This window comes from Hypanus sabinus, chromosome 15, assembly GCF_030144855.1.
Source record: "Hypanus sabinus isolate sHypSab1 chromosome 15, sHypSab1.hap1, whole genome shotgun sequence".
Lineage (NCBI taxonomy): Eukaryota > Metazoa > Chordata > Chondrichthyes > Myliobatiformes > Dasyatidae > Hypanus > Hypanus sabinus.
The window spans coordinates 18898786-18914604 of NC_082720.1; positions in this window are offsets into that span (position 1 = coordinate 18898786).

The window sequence follows — 15819 nt, forward strand, 5'->3', positions numbered from 1 at the left end:
GCTATTTTGTGGCAGCAAAAACTTGAAATCTCTACAAATTGCAAAATAAGGAAATAGCGCACAAAAAAAGAATAATGAGATAAAGTTTGTGCTTCATGGACCATTCAGAGATCTGATGGTGGAGGCAGAGAAGCTGTTTCTGAATCATTAAGTGTGGGCCTTCAAGCATGTTTACTGATGGTAGTAATGAGAGGAGGTCATGCCCTGGAAGGTGAGGGTCCTTTATGACAGGTGCCACTTCTTGAGGCACAGCTTCCTGATGAAGTCCTTGATGGGGGGAAGAGCTGTGTCCATGATGCAACTGGCTGAGACAACCCTCTGAGGCCATACATCTATAGGAACCTGCAAAATCGTTTGTGATAGACCAAATCTTCTCAGCTTCCTAATAGAGTTCCTTGTGTTTCTTCGTAATGATTGCATCGATGTATTGGGCTTAGGTCAGATCCATGGAGATGTTAACATACAGAAATGTAAAGCCACTCACTCTTTCCACCACTGACCTCTCAATGAGGATTGGTGTGTATTCTTCCAAATCAACAAATCAAATCAAATTCAAGTTTAATTATCATTCAACCGTACATGAATGCAGCCAAACAAAATAGCATTCTTCTGAGGCCAAGTTTCAGACCATACACAGCACATTCAAAATAGCGAACAAAAAAAACATAGTCATGCTAGAAACACATAAAAATCCCAACGCCCTTTTAGCTACATGTCCCACAAATTGATGGTAAAGTTACTAGCAGTGCGCAGATGCACACAACCCAGCCTGTCATTCCACCGATCGAAACTGGAGGGCAGCACCAATGGGAGAGGCCAGCCCCCAACTGAGCACAGACACCAGGCTGCACTGCCTCTGGAGTCTCCTCACCTTCACTGCAGCAGCAGGCAAGCCTGCGACTTGAGGCCTCATCCTCGTTACAACAGAGGCTATGCAGCTTCCCCTCTGCCAGGTGCACCACTAAACAAGGGAAACGGGCCTGCAGCATCTTATGTTATCAATGTCCACTGGGGTCTTGCAATCGCAAGAGAAATATCCAACACACTCACCCACAGTTAGACTGCACAGTCGCCTTCGCACACCAACTCTGATGCCTTCGAGTAGCCGACAGTAACATGGCCTGCATTCCAGCCAGCTCCCCCAACTTCCCCTGCCTGATGTCCACAATCAATTTCTTGGCCTTGCTGATGTTGAATATGAGGTTGCTTTTGTGATCAAACAGTTGATCTATCTCAATCCTGTCAGTCTCCTCTTCGCCATCCGAGATTTTACCAGCAAGTGGCATCACTGGTAAACTTATAGATAGTGTTTGAGCAGCGCCTAGCCACAAGGTCATGAGTACAGAGAGAGCAAAGCAGCGACCTCAGTGTTCACCACTGAGTGATTCTAGGGTGGCTGAGCTGGTCAAATCCTGACAATCACAACTGAGACAATAAGTCACGTGTTGAGGGAACAAAAAAGCAGAAGGTATATTTCCATGCCAACCTTCCTGTCACAGATGTCTCTGTCCTTGACAATTTTGGTATAAGTTTCCATTGCATTTGTGACCAATTAAGGACGTTATTAATTTGCATGACTCTAAATGGAATCAGTTCCAGATAGATTAATCATCTCTCATCTGGGAATCTATAAGGTGTGTAATGCTAGCAAAATCCGCAGCATTATATTCCACTACAATCTTCAACCTTTTATTATTGCACATCCCTTACTCAACTATTATTCACAAACTGGGAGTTCACAGTATTCAAGCAACATGATGGAAATGATAAACAAAGTAAACAAGGAAGATTTAAGGGGATTAGCCTTTTGGAAAACAGATACATCAACAGTCATGAATTAAATATTTATTAGAACGTTAAAACAAAGTAATATATGTCAGAGACACATGTTCATTTTCCAAACCTCCTTTCTTAAAACTTGAAGATCCATATTAAATGACCCACTAAATACTTCTGTGAATACCTTTAATAATTTTTGAATGCTCTCAAATACTTAAAGTATAAATTTACAGCCAGTCAGAAAGCTTAGAACAGTAAAAATTGTACTTTTTACACAAGAAAGCTTTCCATTGGCTTGCTCGAACATTAAAACGCAGGTAACTGAGGCTCCCACACCCACTCTTTTCCAACTGAGTCCAAAGGAAAGGTGTGTCACTCCTCATTCCGAGTGCAGTCTGCTGCAGCAAGATTGCAGAGTGTGATTTTTGTTTGTTTCCAGGATGTGGAAGTCACTGGCAGAGCCACTATTTATCGCCCTTCCCACTTGACCTTGACCTACGGATGCAGATAAGAGTCAATCACTTTGTTGGAGTTGCATACAGAATAGGGCATGTTAAGATATTAGTACTCCAGACAGCTTTCCTGGTTATCATTGTTGATGCCAACCAGTTTTGGATCTAATTCCAAATTTTACTGTATTTAATTCACCCAGCTGCTCTAACCACACTTAGCCCCACTGGACAACAGTTCAGATATCTGGCTGCCAACCCAATAACCGAATTACTGGAATCCTCTGCTCCCAATGGTGGTGATATATTTAAGATGAAGATAGATAACTATTTGAAAAATTGAGGAATTGAGGGTTGTGGAGATGACCATAAGTTGAGGCTAGCATATATTGTATTGAATAATGGGACATGTTTGAGAGGCCAAGCAACTTGTTCCTGCTCTGCGCCCAATGCTACTCTAATTGTAGGTCATCTTATTCAAACTCTTGCTCCTGCGTTAAATTCCTCAAGGAATCGTCGATTACAACTTCAGCACTGTGTGATCCGTTGCAGAGATGCAGATAAAGCAAACTCCATCACTCAGCCAGAGTAGTATGGGCTCGCTGCGCTGAACAGTCGCAAAATTCAGGCCACATTTACTGTGTAAGTGCTGTAGACTGTACACAGAATGGTGGCATCCATTAGTCTTGCGAGACCATGGATCTGCACCTGGAATGGTTACACAGAATGAGCATCCAAATAACTATCAGCACACACAAAATGCCGGTGGAACGCAGCAGGCCAGGCAGCATCTATAGAAAGAAGTAGAGTCAACGTTTCGGGCCGAGACCCTTCGTCAGGACTAATGACTGTACTTCTCCCTATAGATACTGCCTGGCCTGCTGTGTTCCACCAGCATTTTATGTGTGTTGCTTGAATATCCAACATCTGCAGATTTCCTCGTGTTTACATATCAAAATAACAAATATACTGAGAAATTAAACAAATTCTTAAATGTTAGAAGAGAATGTATTTTATATAGCTGGAAATATTTTGTCTTTGTTTCAGGGTTTGATGTGAACTAAACATGATGATCAGTGGATAAGCATAACGTTTGCTGGTTCACAAGTCTCATGTTCCCATCGAAGGTCTAAGCAATGCACCATTCCAGTTGTTTCAAATGTTATTGTATTGTCAATTCTGCTGATTTTATGAAAACATTAAGATAGAATGCACATTTTTTAAAAAGCACAATTGGGGGTGTCAATAAAATTAAGTGAATACTTTCAATCCGAATTTAATAAATCTTAACTCATCTAATAGTTAAGAAAATATCTGTAGATGTTATTTTTATGGACATCCAAGAGAGTTTTGATAAAGTGTTTCAAGAGGTAGCTTAAGTTGAAATGCAAAGACATGAAGCAAAATTATTAGCCTGGCTGAGAAACCAGCTGATCAGTAGGAGGGCAGGGATAATGGGAGAGAACCCAAATTGTACAATCTAATTTGTTCAATGTGAACACTAGCCCAGATGGACTAGAAAGGCGGGGTGTTGAGAGCCAGCCTGATTTCACTTGCTGTCCCGCGATGTTCACTCCTCTCTCTGCGACGCTGAGGCTGTGAGACTGCCCCTGGCTGTCTTGTGTCTGTGAACTTTGTGGCAATTTGTCCTGCTAATATGATGAATGGATACTGGGGATTTGGGCTGCTCCGGGAGTTCGGATTTCAGGACTGAATTTGGTTCGGAATGCTGTTGTTGTTGTTGCCCGCTATATTGTTTGCATGATTTGTGTTTTTTTTTCTCTTTCACTGCACATTGGCAGTTGTTTTTTTTAATTGGAGTCTTCTAGGTTTCTTGTTTTATGGCTGCCTGTAAGTAGACAAATCTCAAGGTTGTATAATTTATACATTCTTTGGTAATAAATATACTTTGAATCTTTGAAATTGTTCTGTGTAGCGGTCTACTTGTGGTGTCTTATCTGCAGATAAACAGAGACAGAAGCCATGTATTTACACTTGTTAATGATATAAAGATAGACAGGATTATAAGAAGTGAAGATGGAAGTGCAAGATTACAACAAGATGTTCATAGATTAAGCAAAAATGCTTAATGTGGCAGATAGATTCCATTGTGGCTTTGGGCCTAAAACTAAGTAATTTCTGCGATATTGAAAAGCAGGAAATACTGATCATTAAGTTTCTTGGACAGGCACAGGATATATAATTAGAATGCTGGCCTTATATCTGGATCGGGAAAGTGTAGAAGTTATGCCATCTCTATACAAAGTCCTGGTGAAATTAAATCTGTAGCCCTGTGAAAAGGTTCTGGTCAACACCTAAAGATAGGATATTCTAGCCTGTGAGAGAATTCATTACAGATACAAGTACACATGTAATGAATGCATGTTTCTTAAGGCTTACATTAAGGAGATAAAATACAAATTAAGATTATAGTCCCCATAATTTAAAAGATTGAAGAATGATTTCATTGGAGTTTTAAAGTTGTTAAGGGAGTGAAATTATTTCTGGTAGTTGTGGAGTCTGAAAAATACAGCCAAGACTTGGAGGCATGGTTATGAAACATTTCAACACCAGAAGTCTTTGATGCTGGTTTAATCATTGACATAAATGCCAAGACTGAAAATATTCTTCTAAGCTTTTTAAGAGATGCATTGATAGAAGATTCTCACAAGTTTGACAGTAAGAGCAAGCTTGAACTGCAATATGGCCCAGAATGTTTCTGACTTTCTACCAGTTGTAGACAATGAAAAAAAGAGAGAAGACAATCAAGTTCATCAGTTCCTAAAACACGAAACAATAAGTTAACATTTCAGGAGTAAAGATCACGTCAAAGCCTGTGTTCTAACAAGCGTTCATATACCCTGTATCTTAAATGAAATGTCCACAACTTTTGAAATATTTAGTGGAAATACAAATACAAGTCCTAACTGGAATGCATGAGCTTCAGGACCATGCTAAATATATCGCTGCACTCTGCAAATAATTTAGGGGGTGGGATGGGGAATGGAAAGCATTGTGTTTGTTTATGAAGCTTAAAATTATTGGCAAGTCACCAGTCCCTGAAGCTCATTGTGATGTTGCAGTTTGAGAAGGTTTCGCTGAGAAGGATATGAATCATAGCTGAATAATTGGTTCCATATCCTGGCATTTGAGTCAACTCCCCATTAAAATCTAATTTATTACCAGATGGTGTTATAATGCTTTTTACAGAAGTTGCGTTTAGTTATTGTGAAGAACCGTTCTTCTTGAGTGATAAGTCCGGAAGCTCTTTTGCAACACGGGTATGATCAATGGAGCAAATTTCTTCTTCTCAGGCATTTGAGTAACGTCATAGATCAACTTGCTTCTAGGTCAATCCAGAGAGATGGAAGACGCAAGTTAAATTGGGGTGGCAATGGTACTCCAGTTCCTACACCATCTCAACATAGTGAAGTCTTAATCCAATGGTAAGCAAGGTAACACTTGCTTTGCCTAGCCGCTTAATATAGGGGGTGACAACCCCCTGCCCGGCCAAACTTAAGAAATCTCATTTGGGTGGATGCTGCGCGATGTGACCCTTGTTACAAATCAGCACCCCAAATAACAAACAGTACACAATATGCAATTAAATGATTAAGCTTTATAACTCTTACTTTGACTATATGGTTAGTAGAGAAACAAAATAGTCAAACAAAAAGGCCTAAACCTTATTAAACAGTCTATGCACAAAGTTGGAGCTCACTCATAGGTCAATCGGTCCCTACCGATTGTTACTGCCCTTCGGACCCTCACGCCCAAGTCCACCCCGTCCGGTGGTCTACCAGATCTCTTCATTCACATCTTCTCTTTACATCTCTCTCTCCCTCTCCCTCTCTGGCAAAAGCCCACGAAATGAACTGCTCCCAGGCTCACAAGACAGGGCAACAAAATCCTGATTGGCTAACATGCATCCACAGTCCTGTTATCTCCAGTCATAACCCAAACATTGCTGTGACAGAGAAACTGTTGCTTCAGCAGTGAACATTACAAAAAAAACCCATTACATTAGCAGTGAAACCTTACAGTGTGTTACACAAGTCTAATACAACTGGAGACAAGGCTCTGCTACACAGACTTAATGCACAAGCGTGAAAATCCACATGCCCCCTATTGTGCATGTGCTCACACACAAACACCTCACCCCATAAAAAGTGCACACTAACAACAATACATGCATAAAATCTCTTTCACACACAGAGTACAAATCACATATAGACAGGGCATTCACATGGATACACAGATACCACATGGATATTCAATCAGAATCAGGTTTAATATCACTGGCACATGCCATGAAACATCTTGTTTTGAGGCAGCAAGACATTACAATACATAATAATAAAAAAATTATAAATTACAATAAGAAATATTTTAAAAATTAAAGTAAATAAGTAGTGGAAAAGTAGAGAAATAAAAAGAAAAGAACAGTGAGGCAGTGTACATGGGCTCATTGTAATTCAGAAATCTGATTGTGGAGGGGAAGAAGCAGTTCTTAAAATGTTGAGTGTGTGTCTTCAAGCTCCAGTACCTCATCCTTGATTGTAGCTTTGAGAAGAGGGCATGTCCTGGATAATGGAAGGACCTTAATAATGGATGCCTCCTGTTTGAGGCATTGCCTTTTGAAGGTGTTCTCGATGCTGGGGAGACCAGTACCATAATGGAGCTGGCTGAGTTTGCAGCATATTCTGATCCTGTGCACTAGCCCCTCCATACCAGACAGTAATATAACCAGTTAAAATGCTCTCCAGAGTACACCTGTAGAAATTTGCAAGAGTCCTTGATAATATGTCCTCAAACTCCTAATGAAGTATAGCCACTGTTGTGCTTTCTTTGTAATTACATCAATATATTGTGTCCAGGATAAACCTTCAGATTCGTTGAGACCCAGGAACTTGAAACTGTTCACCCTTTCCACTGCTGATCCCTCCATGAGGACTGGTTTGTGATCCCATGATTTCTCCTACCTGAAATCAACAATTAATTCCTTGGTCTACCTGACATTGAGTGTAAATGTCTTGAATATCACAGATTTGGCGACACCACTCAACCAGCTGGTCTATTTCATTCCTGTATGCCTTCTCATCACCATCTGAAACTCTGGCAACAATAGTTGTCATCAGCAAATTTATAGATGGCATTTGAGCTATGCCTAGCCACATGATTGTGGGTATAGAGAGAGTAGAGCAGTGGGCTAAGCCAATGTCCTTGAGTTACACAAATATTGATTGCCAGTGTGGAGGAGATGTTATTTCCAATCAACGCAGACTATTCGTCTCCTGGTGAGAAAGTCAAGGATCCAGTTACAGAGGGAGGTACTGGGACCCAGGTTTTGGAGCTTGTTGGTTTATACTGTAAGTATGAAGGTGTTGAACACTGAGCTGTAATCAACAAACAGAAGCGGGATGTTGGTATTATTGTTGTCAAACTGATCCAAGGCCAACTGGAGAACCGGTGAGATTGCATCTGTATTACACCTGTTGTGGCAATAGCCAAAATGCAGTGAATCCAGGTCCTTGCTTAGGCAGGAGTTAATTCTGGCCATGACCAACTTCTCAGAGCACCTCTTCACAGAAGATATGAGTGCAACTGGACGATAATCATTGAGGCAGCTCATCCTGCTCTTCTTGGGCACTGGTATGATTGTCGCCTTTTTGAAGCAGGTGGGAACCTCCCCCTGCAGCAGTGAGAAACTGAAGATGTCCTTGAACACTCCCGCCATTTGGTTGGCACAGGTTCTCAGTGCCCTACCAGTTACACCATCAGAGCTGGGTGCCTTGCAAGGGTTCATCCACTTGAAAAGTGTTGTGATGTCAGCCTCCAAGACAGAGATCACATAGTCACCGAATGCTGCAGGGATTTTCACAGGTATAGTTTCATTCTCCCTTTCAAAGCAAGCAAAGTCATCAGGGAGTGAAGCATCACAGTATGTCAGGATGTTAGGTTTTGTTTTGTAGGAAGTAATGGGCTACAAACCCTGCCAGAGCTGTTGAGCATCCAATTCTGTCTTTAACTTCAATCGGAATTGTTTTTTCACTCTTAAAGTAGCCTTCTGCAGGTCATACCTAGACTTCCTGTATCGTTCTAGATCACCAGTCTTGAATATCAGAGATTTAGCCCTCAGTAGACAATGAATCTCTTGGTTCATCCATGGTTTTTGGTTTGGGTCTGGTATATTCTCAAAGGCACACTCTCATCCACACAGGTGTTGATGAAGTCAATGACAACTATGGCGTATTCATTCAGATTCGAAGGTGAATCCCTGAATGTTGTCCAATTCATTGACTCAAAGCAGCCCTCAACCTCCCTTGACCATAACTTCCTGGTCCTCAGCACTCGTGCTGCAGTCTTTAGTCTCTGCCTGTAGACTGGAAGTGTTAACCGGACTTGACAAAGGGCAGACATGAGATGTCATGGTTAGTATTCTTGATGGTGATATAACAGTGATCAAGTGTGTTGGCTCCTCTGGTTCCATGGGTGATTTGTTGGTGGTCGTTGTTCAGAGGCTTCTTCAAACTGGCCTGGTTGAAAGCCCCTGCAATGATAGGGAAGGCTCTTTTGAGACTGCTGATCATGATGATTAGCTCATCAGTGCCTGCCTGATGTTGGCCAAGGGTGGAATGTACACTGATACCAGGACGATGGGTGAAAACTTCCTCAGCATGTAAAATGGATCATTCTTGACCGCTAGAGGTTCCAGGTTGGTTGAGAAGGATTGAGACAGAACCGCCATGTCTGTGCACTACAATGAGTTACTCATACAGCATACTCCACCTCCTCTACCTTTAACAGACTTATCTGTCCTGTCTTTGCAGTGAATGGTCAAGCCCCTGGGCTGTAGCACTACATCCAAATTGGTGGGGGCGAGCCATGTTTCCATGAAGCAAAGTACACAGCAGTCCCTGATCTCCGTCTGGTACAGTAATCTTGCTGTAAGGTCTTCAGCTTTAATTTCCAGAGACTCTACATTCACCAGCAGGATGGGTGGGATTGCGGGGGGTGGTCTAATTGCTCCTCATTTCAATTGTACCTTCAGACCAGCCTTCCCCCCGCACTTCCTTTTTCTTAAACCGGAACGGCACTCAGGAACTGCGTCTGCCTTCCAGGTTCACCAATTTTGAGGATCAAAAGATTTTTTAAGCACCTTATGATGATGTTGTTTGCTGAAGTACCCATGGCTGTGCCTGTGGATACCAGCTGTAGTGGTCCTAAACAGGAATATTTGATGATTTTCATCGGAGCTGCACACAAAGAGTCGACACTTAACAAAAGTATCTGAGGATCAAGCCCCTGCTGCAATCACTTCAGCTCTTTTTCAACATTGTCGATTGTTCTTTCAATATCTCTGTAACTGTTCCTGGTAGATATTTTCTTTTCCAATTAGGCATTATAGTTGGATCAGTTTAACAAAAGGGCTTTGTTTTCCATGAGGGCTGAAAAACCATTTACAGTATAAATGCAGAAGAGCACGAGAAGGCATATGGTTGAGCTACAGTCAAAGTGCTGAATTTCAAGGATGATGCTCACTGCAAGATGCAAGGAATTGGGAGTGATGGAGGGGTCGGGGGGGGGGACGAAGGAACATTTTCAAACACAGATAGTGAAGATAGTGGTTGTGGGGTGAAGGTTATTTTTAGGCAATCCCTGGGTATTGAGTTTGAGTTGCTTCCACTTCAGTCCGATGCATCAATTCTTTCAACATGAGGTCACTGTTTCACTGTTGTACACCAGCTCCCACACAGCACCCAACATCAAGGAGGTCCAAGACAAATGGAGACCTGGCTCTATTGACCCGATTTTGCACGCATTGTCAAGGTAATCCGAGGCTGAGTGGAGAGTCAGTGAGATTGCATTTGCTGTCAACCTATTGTGGTTCAGATCCTTGCTTAGGCGAGAGTTGATTCTGGCCATGACCAAGCTCTCAAAGCACAATAGATGTGAGTGCAACTGGCCAACTGTCATTGAAGCAGCCCACCATTTCCTCAAGCTCTCTTTCTCAGCCATTACTCCCCACCTCCCTACCATACATAGGGCACCAAAGTGTCCTGATACAGTGTGTAGGTGTAGGGTACATTGTTCACACATGTAGTAAATTGACTACCAGTACCTATCATCCCTACTGGAACCAATGGGGAATCCATTTTTTCAAGCTGAAGGTTTGAAGTGGGCTACTTGTTAATCTAGAATGTTACGCAAATCAGGAAAAATCTACCCCTCCCATTTAAGGGCATCAAAGGTATTTGAAACTAGGAACCAGTCATGAAAATCTTTCATGCCACTGTCCTACCACATACAGTACATCACTATTGAAGATTGGAACAATTAAAAAAGAATTTGTGGAACAATTATCTGTAGCCCACAGACCATTGCCGATAATCACTGGCACCATCTTAGATTTAAGCTCCCATCATCCAAGACATGCTCATTTCTTGCTACTGCCATCAGGAAGAAGGTACAAGAGCCTCAGGACTCACACAACCAAGTTCAGAAACAATTACCACCCCTCAACCATCAGGCTCCTGAACTAAAGGAGATAATTTCACTCAGCGTCAATTGCCCCATCACTGAAATGTTCAGATTAGAGAACTTCCAGTTTCAGATGGTGCTACCAAACATGTGCGTCAGCTCACTGATGGTTCAAAAGACAAGGAATTTGACTAAAAACATTACTAATAACACCTTTTCTGAAGTAAATTGTGGTAAACTATCACCACAAACAATGATGAAAACAATGATGAAGCAAGCATGGGCCATGCTGGTGCATCGCAAAGCTGAAGCACAACGTGCTCAAGATGGAATTGGTATTGCTGTTGGAGTCGGAGTGAGGAACTTAGAGAGAAGTTGATACAGAAGAGTTTCGATGCCCGTCCACCCAACCCAGGTGCAAGGCTGAATCACTCCTAGTGCTGAGCCATTTTGGTGAGATCGAGAATGGCTTCGGGCTGGGCAGCCCAAGCATTTCACTACGCTGGGGTCCGAATTCTAGAACAAGGCACTACCCAGTGCTTGGACAACTTAAACACTGATCCAGATAGATTGGAAGGCCGAGTGTCAGGACCAGGGGCGAGGGTCGGACTGATTTTGCGCAGTCTCCGCGATGTTCAGTCATCTCTCAGCAGTGAACTGCTCTGGCTGCTGTGCTACTGAGACCAAGGCTTGGGCCATCTTCGACTGATCCGGAAGCGGATCTAAGGACTCAGTCTGGTTCGGAAATGCTGTTGCTTGCATGATTGCGTTCTTTTTTCTCTCTCTTTCACTGCGCAATGGTTTTGGTCTTCCTTTTTTTAAATTAGGCTCTTCGGGTTTCTTGCGTTGTGGCTCCCTGTAAGCAAACAAATCTCAAGGTGTATAATTAATACATCTTTGACAGTAAATTCTACTTTGAACTTTTAAAAGTTGGCACAACCAATGAACTCACTTTCAAGGATTCTTCATCTCATATTCTCGATATTTATTGCTTATTTACTATTATTGTTTCTCCTTTTGCATTCACACAGTTGTCTACTGCACTCTGGCCAAACGTCCTAGTTTGGTGGTCTTTCATTGATCCTGTTTTAGTTACTTTTCTATCAATCTGTTAAGTATACCCACAAGAAACTGAATCTCAGGGTTGTGTATGTACTCTGATAATAAAATTTCCTTTGAACTTTGAAAATTGTAACGAGGGATACAAGCAACAGAAATCTCATTTATATTGGGTACCGATTCCCAGTTAGAGACTACTTATCCAGAAACAAATCACAGTTTGAAAATTTATATAATCTGTAAGGGAGAGAAGTGAGGCGGTCAGCATGGGGGCAGCTGGGGTGCAGATTTACTGCTAACTACCTGCACCAAATGCTGGATTTAATATCTCTGTTCAACAGAAGGCATTTGCTGGATTGTCACCATCCGATCTGACAGCGCAGATATCACATCAGGATTGCACCAGGTGCAAGGGGATGGAAAACACCTTCCTTCAAACTTGCGTAATGATGAACCACCTTCTTGGGTATTCCCTTGAAGTTAACTAGCTTCCGGTTGAGCTTCTAAAGTTGGGAGGTGGCATTTGAGGCCAGCCTGTGATCTGTAGACTCTCACAGAGTGGGGTGGGAAGGGAAGTGGGTACTCTGCGAGGTGCTGCACTCCTCCTCTTCTTTACACTGGGTGCTTGGTTGCTGTTGATGTATGAGCTGGATTTTCTCTATGCCATCTCACATGCTCAGCAAATATAGGCCAATGATTCTTACTAATCGGTAGCTATGATGCTCTCTTTCAAGGAGCAAGAGAAATAGAATTGTGAATGACCTCAATTGTAGAGGATAGAATGAGAAACCCAAACAGGAGTATTCTTGGACAGTCAGGTCTAACGGTAAGGTTTTAGCTGCAACTGAGACAACTTTGCTCAATGTCTGAAGGACAGATCTACAGGTCTCAGTAATATCATGGACATGTGGTCTGAGGTGTCAAATGTGGGCTCAAAGTTCAAGGGGTCTAGTTCAATTCCAAGTGGTAGGTTGGAGTTTGTTGTAAATGTGCCACATACATGTACAGGCGTTGTGTACCAGAACCACACCGTAACAAAACAACAGTTAGTAATGAAGGCAATAAGTGTAGTCATACCAGACCCCACCAGACAGTCATTCAATAAGATTCCTTGATTTCTTCAGAATTCAGAAACATATTGACCTTAAGTACACCCTGGGAATTGAGCATTTTTGGTCCCCTGAGGTGGAAAAATATAATGATTTACAAAACAAGTTCAGGCATTCCGTCCTTTCTCATTCCAAAACAGCTACCTCCTTTTCCAACATCCGTGTTCTAGAATAAGTGATTAATAGTTAACCCATGTTGCCTTGAAACTCTTTAGTTTGTGTGGCAGCAGAGCTGAGATGTGGAAAGTAGACAGACTGATGACAGCAGGATTTGGACGCTGCCCTGCAAGGTTGACGAACACTGAGAGAGTGGATTCCCTATTGGTGGATAGACACAGGCAGCCAGTGCAGTGTATGTGTGCACTATGTAGCCAACACCGACTGGAAGCCTTCGACTCCAACAAAGACTCGTGTTCTCTTGGCCTGCTGCTCTAGCATAGTAATACTTTTTGAATAAGTGACCTTGCTCAGTTCAACAGGAAAATTGAATAATAACGTGTTGCAAATTAAGTTCAAGTTTAATTGTCAATCAACTGTACATGAATACAACCTAATGAAACAGTGTCAGCCCAGGGCCAAGGTGCAAAAGTGACAGAAGGTAGCACCAACAGGCATGCACAGCACAAAGCACATACAGCACATATGAAGTCGCAGTAAACTACAGTCACACACAAGCGAATGTATCTCAAGTCCCTGAGTCCATGAACATTGTCAGCAAGAGCAAGCCCACGCAGTCCAGCTTGTCTTCCATTGAGGGAACACAGGAGGCCAGTGCCAACAGGAGGGGCCAGCTCCCAACCCAGCATTGACGCTGCACCACACAGCCTCCAGCGCCGGGGGGCCTGCAACAGGCGACACCGCTGCATGAGGCCTTGTCCACGCTACAGCTCAGGTCAGGCTGCTCCCTCGCCATCAGTCTCACCAATAAACCAGTGAAATGCACTTGCAGTATTCTACATCACCCATGCCTCCACTTCTGGCCTAGAAAGAAAATTATTTATTGCCAATGTGACATTGATAGTCACCATTAAAGGAATTTCTTATCCTGGTGACAAAGAGGGGCTTCTTAAGATACAGACATCTCACAATACTGTTCACTGAGATTCAAGGAGGACACTCGTCTCCCTTTGCTCCCTCTCCTAGCTTCTTGTTCAAGTCAACATCCCCTTTATTTATTTTCCCAATTGTGCTGAAATTTCAAGCTCTTGAACCAGAGGGGATAATTTCATTTGCCCCATTACTGAACTGTTCCCACAACCTATGGGCTCACTTTCAAGGACTCTTCATCTCATGTTCTTAACATTTATTGTTTATTTGTTTATCCATTTATTTAGTATTATTATTTCTTTTCCTCTTTCTGATTGCACTTGCACAGTTTGTTGTCTTTCGCACATTGGTTCTTTATCTGTCCTATTGGGAGCAGACTTTCATTGATTCTTGAACTTACTGTGATTGCTCACAAGAGAATGAATCTCAGAGTTGTATATAGGGACATATATGTACTTTGATAATAAATTTACTTTGAACTTTAAAGGGAAAGCTTTCCAATGCATTCATGGAACCAACAAGCAAAAGTTTTTAAGACAGCAAGACACTTGCCATATGCAGTTCCCTGGCATCATTTGCAACACTTTAAAAAAAAGCACCAACAGTAGAAATACAGCGGTGGTCAATGAAATCAGCTATTCAACTAAATTATAATTAGCTCTGAATAATTGTTTGAATTAAGATGGTAAGGGCTTCTCAGTGCTGTTAACTATGTGTTTGGCTTTGCAAAGCTAGGAAAGCATGCTATCTGGAATATTAAGCTCCAGAGTCAATGCAGTGGCGTCAAACCAGTATTGCATACTGACTGGTATCATGTACTGGCAGTTCTGTAAACTTTGAACAGATATTCACTACCAGTTCAAATTGCATGTCGACCTTAAAGCTCTCAGTGCAAGATAATATTGCCAAAACCATCCATAAGAAGAGTCTTTGCTCAGAGTTTGGTGGGAATGCAGCGTTCATAAATCAGTGAGTGGTTTAGATAAAGGACACCTGTGCAGTTAAACAGAAACATGATCACATAGAGAATAAAGTTTAGTAAGGTAATAAGTGACCTGAGTAGATTATGAACACTTGCATGGGCCGGTGAAATTGAATCTCTTCTGTGTTATAAATTCGTCATTGTTTTAAAGAACTCTATCTCGGCCAAATTTTTCAAAGCTGTCCAGATGTTGTTTTTCCACCTTTTAGATTTGAAATTGGAGGAGAACGGGCTTGTAATTTTAATCTAATTTGTGGTGAGTTGCTGGAGTCTCTAAAAGAGCAGATTCCCAAAACATTTGGGCAAGACTGAAGGAGCTTGGTATAATGATGGGAAGGACTGGGCTTGTATGATTAATCCTGTTGAATTTCATAAGAAAAGTTATTAAAATATGGTTTTAATCAATTCATATTTCAGAATGTGAACATTATTGACTATTTACTAGCCTGTCCTTGAACAGAATGGCTTGTCCATTTTAGAAATAACCAAAGTTCTGTGGATCTAGAATCACATATACACCAGACCAAAACCAGGTAGGATTGGCAGGTTTCCACCCCTGGATCAGTTAGTAAACTAGATTTTTTACAAGATTAGACAAAGCTGCAGAGCGTTGCAAACTCAGCCAGCACCATCATGGGCACTAGTCTCCCCAACATTGAGTGCACCTTCAAAAGGTGATGCCTCAAAAAGGTGGCATCCATTATTAAGGACCCCCAACACTCAGAATATGCCCTCTTCTCATTGCTACCATCAGGGAGGAGGTGCAGGAGCCTGAAGACATGCATTCAGTGTTTTAGGAACAGTTTCTTCCTTGGTTTTAATTTTGGGTGTTATTATGTATCGCCCAGTCCTGCTGCCACAAAGCAGATTTCATGACATCTGTCATGATTCTGATTCTGATAAAGCAACCACA